General features: G+C 43.6%; 1 pseudogene; it reads left to right on the forward strand.

The window, feature by feature from the left end:
• Positions 1-3,126: 3,126 nt before the first annotated feature.
• LOC703884 (cell division control protein 42 homolog) lies at positions 3,127-4,245 on the forward strand (annotated as a pseudogene).
• Positions 4,246-4,499: the final 254 nt, after the last annotated feature.

Genomic DNA, 4,499 nt, shown 5'->3' on the forward strand with positions numbered 1-4,499 from the left:
CTGCCTCAGCCTCCTAAGTAGCTGGGACTCCAGACATGCACCACCACGCCCAACTAATTGTTGTGTTTTCTTAGTAGAGATGGGGTTTCACCATGTTGGCCAGGGTGGTCTTGAACTCTTGACTTCAGGTGATCCACCCGCCTTGGCCTCCTAAAGTGCTGGGATTACAGGTGTGAGCCACCGTGCCCAGCCAATTTTTGTATTTTTAGTAGAGACAGGGTTTCACCATGTTGGCCAGGCTGGTCTTGAGCTCCTGACCTCAGGTGATCGCCCTGAGTGCTAGGATTCCAGGTGTGAGCCACTGCACCTGGCCCCTATAAAAGTTTTGAAAAAAGGAGAAAATTTTCAGGACCTGGTGCTGGTGAAAAATTCTTAGACTTGACAACAAAGACAATACATAAAAGAAAAAACTGGTAAATTAAATATCATCAAAATTTAAAAATTAAAATTAAAAAATTAAAAATGCACTGTGAAAATTCTGGGTAAGCGATAAAAAGGCTGCAGACTGGGGGAAAATATTTTCACACCACACATTTAACACCGAATTTGAATCTAGAATACATAAAGACTTTTTTAAAACTCAAAAGCAGTCTGAGGTATAGGATACTGTGAGGGCTACAGTGCTGGGGACCTGGCCACACCATTGAGTCCAGCTGGTGTTACATCACTGCAGCCGTCCAGGAGGACATGAGGGGGATGTCAGTGGGGTTCCAGGAATGTGGAGATGCAGGAGCTTTTGGGCCCCAGGGCAGGATGCAGTCCGGCAGGTGCTTGCTCTGAAAATGGTGTCCTTGGAGGTTGGACACAGTGGCCCACGCCTGTAATCCCAGCACTTTGGGAGGCCAAGGCGGGTGATCACTTGAGGTCAGGAGTTCAAGACCAGCCTGTCCAACATGGTGAAACTCTGTCTATACTGAAAAAAAAAAAAAAAATACAAAATTAGCCAGGCATGGTGGCAGAAGCCTGTAATCCCAGCTACTCAAGAGGCTCAGGCAGGAGAATCACTTAAACCAAGTAGGTGGAGATTGCAGTGAGCCGAGATTCTACCACTGCACTTCAGCCTGGGTGACAGAGTGAGACTCTGTCTCAAAAAAAACAAACAAAACACTGTTCAGTAGTTTTGGGTTTTTGGGGGGAGCATTGAGGGGTTTGAGACAAGTCTTACTGGGATTATAGGCACAGGCCACCATGCCCAGCTAATTTTTATATTTTTAGTAGTGACAGGGGGATCTCATCATGTTGGCCAGGCTGGTTTCAAACTCCGGAGCTAAGGAATCCTCCCACCTTAGCCTCCCATAATGCTGAAATTACAGGCATGAGCCACCACACGTGGCCTCTGTTTAGTACTTTTAGTTAACATGCAGTTACTATATAACCCAGAAATTACATTCCTAGCTATCTATTTAACGTAAACGAAAGCATATGTCTACAAAAACACTTACATAAGAATGTTAATAGCACCTTTATCAAAATAACCTAAAACTATAAACAACATGTCCAACAAGAGGGCGATAAACAATCTGCGATGTATTTATTCAAAGAAGACTAGTTAGCAGTGGAGGAGTTTGTTTATATATGAAACAGAGTGGATGAATCTCAAAGTCAAGATACTGAGTAGAAAAAGCCAGACACAAAATTATCTGTACTATTTGATTTCATTCATGTGAAACTTCAGAAAAGGCAAAGCTATTCCAGGGCAAGAGGAATTTGAACAGTATAGCATTAGGAGATATACCTAATGTAAATGACGAGTTAATGGGTGCAGCACACCAACATGGCACAGGTATACATATGTAACAAACCTGCACGTTGTGCACATGTACCCTAGAACTTAAAGTGTAATAAAAAAAAAAAAAAAAAAAAAAAAGATGAGAAGGCTGACTTGAAAGGGGCCTGAAGAAACTTTCTGGATTTAAATGTTGGTAAAAGCTCATTAAAATCCCTGCATTTTCCTGTGTACATTATATGTTGATTTTAAAAATAATGTTACACAAAGATAAAGCATAAGTTGCCTGACACATTACTTCTCAGAAACTCAACAGGGCTTTTTGTAATCTGTTTCTTTTTCTTTTTTTGAGATGGAGTTTCATGCTTTTTGCCCAGACTGGAGTGCAGTGGCATGATCTCGGCTCACTGCAACCTCCACCTCCTGGGTTCAAGCAATTCTCCTGCCTTAACCTCTCAGGTAGCTGGGATTACAGGCATGTGCCACTATGCCCGGCTAATTCTGTATTTTTAGTAGAGAGAGGGTTTCACCATGTTGGCCAGGCTGGTCTTGAACTCCTGACCTCAGGTGATCTGCCCACCTCGGCCTCCCAAAGTGCTGGATTACAGGTGTGAGCCACTGCGCCCAGCCTAAGTCTGTTTCTTTTCTTCCCTTTTCTTCCTTTTTTGAGACAGGGTCTCGCTCTGTCACCCAGGCTACAGTGCAATGGCATGAGCATGGCTCACACTGCAGCCTCAACCTCCCAGGCTCAAGCAATCCTCCCAACTTAGCCTCCCAAGTAGCTGGGACTACAGGTGCACACCACCATGCCTGGCTAATTTTTGTATTTTCTATAGAGATGAGGGTCTCACTACATTGCCCAGGCTGGTCTCAAACTCCTGGTCTCAAGCAGTCCTCCCACCTCAGCCTCCCAAAATGCTGGGATGACAGGTTTGAACCACTGCACCTGGCCTGTTTGCCTTTTGAGGAATGGCCACACTGTTTTTCAGAGCAGCCACAACCCCCACCAGCAATGTATGTGTTCCAGTTTCACCACCTTGCCAAAACTTATATTCTGTTTTTGGTTTTTCAGTAGCCATCCTAGTAAGTATAAAGTGGTAACTTTGCATTTTATTTCCCATTTGTATATTTTCTTTGGAAAAATGTCTATTCAAGTCCTTCATCCATTTTAGTTATTTCTCCTTTTTGCTGTTGAGTTGTAGGAGTTATTTATGTATTTTGGATATCATACCTTTATCACATATACAATTTGAAAATATTTTCACCCATTCTGTAAGTTGTCTTTTCACTTTCTTGATATTCTTGATATTGTCCTTCGATATGCCACTGCCACACAGTTTTGATTACTGTAGCTTTGTAGAAAGCTTTGAAACTGGAGAGTGCTGCTGATGCCCCAGTGGAGAAGCTGAGGTCAACATCAGATTTGAAATATTTAAAGTGGATACAAAACTATTTCAGCAATGCAGACAATTAAGTGTGTTGTTGTGGGCGATGGTGCTGTTAGTAAAACATGTCTCCTGATATCCTACACAACAAATAAATTTCCATCGGAATATGTACCAACTGTTTTTGACAATTATGCAGTCAGTTACGATTGGTGGAGACCCATATACTCTTGGGCTTTTTGATACTGCAGAGCAAGAGCATTATGACAGATTACTACTACTGAGTTATCCACAGACAGATGTATATCTAGTCTGTTTTTCAGTGGTCTCTCCACCTTCATTTGAAAATGTGAAAGAAAAGTGGGTGCCTGAGATAACTCACCACTGTCCAAAGCCTCCTTTCTTGCTTGCTGGGACCCAAACTAATCTCAGAGATTACCCCTCTATTATTGAGAAACTTTCCAAGAACAAACAGAAGCCTGTCACTCCAGAGACTGCTGAAAAGTTGGTCCGTGACCTGAAGGCTGTAAGGTATGTGGAGTGTTCCGCACTCACACAGAAAGGCCTAAAGAATGTGTTTGACGGCCGGGCGCGGTGGCTCAAGCCTGTAATCCCAGCACTTTGGGAGGCCGAGGCGGGCGGATCACGAGGTCAGGAGATCGAGACCATCCTGGCTAACACGGTGAAACCCCGTCTCTACTAAAAATACAAAAAAAAAACTAGCCGGGCGCGGTGGCAGGCGCCTGTAGTCCCAGCTACTCGGGAGGCTGAGGCAGGAGAATGGCGTAAACCCGGGAGGCGGAGCTTGCAGTGAGCTGAGATCCGGCCACTGCACTCCAGCCTGGGTGACAGAGCAAGACTCCGTCTCAAAAAAAAAAAAAAAAAAAAAAAAAGAATGTGTTTGACGAAGCAATATTGGCTGCCCTGGAGCCTCCAGAATTGAAGAAGAGCCGCAGGTGTGTGCTGCTATGAACATCTCTCCAGAGCCCTTTCTGCACAACTAGTGTCGGCATCATACTAAAAGCAGTGTTTAAATCAAACTAAAGATTAAAAATTAAAATTCATTTTTGGAATAATGACAAATGCCCTGCACCTACCCACATGCACTCATGTGAGACAAGGCCCATAGGCATGGCCCTTCCCCCTCCCAGGACTAGTTAATTTTGAGTTATTGTGTATTGTCAGAAAAGTGATTAGTACTAGTTTTTGTTTTGTTTCAAAAAATTTTTTTGTTGTTGTTTAAAAGCAAGGCATGGGCCGAGCGCAGTGGCTTACGCCTGTAATCCTAGCACTTTGGGAGGCTGAAGTGGGCAGATCATGAGGTCAAGAGGTCGAGACCATCCTGGCTAACACGGTGAAACCCTGTCTCTAGTAAAAATATAAAAAAT

Source organism: Macaca mulatta, chromosome 3 (genome assembly GCF_049350105.2).
Source record: "Macaca mulatta isolate MMU2019108-1 chromosome 3, T2T-MMU8v2.0, whole genome shotgun sequence".
Lineage (NCBI taxonomy): Eukaryota > Metazoa > Chordata > Mammalia > Primates > Cercopithecidae > Macaca > Macaca mulatta.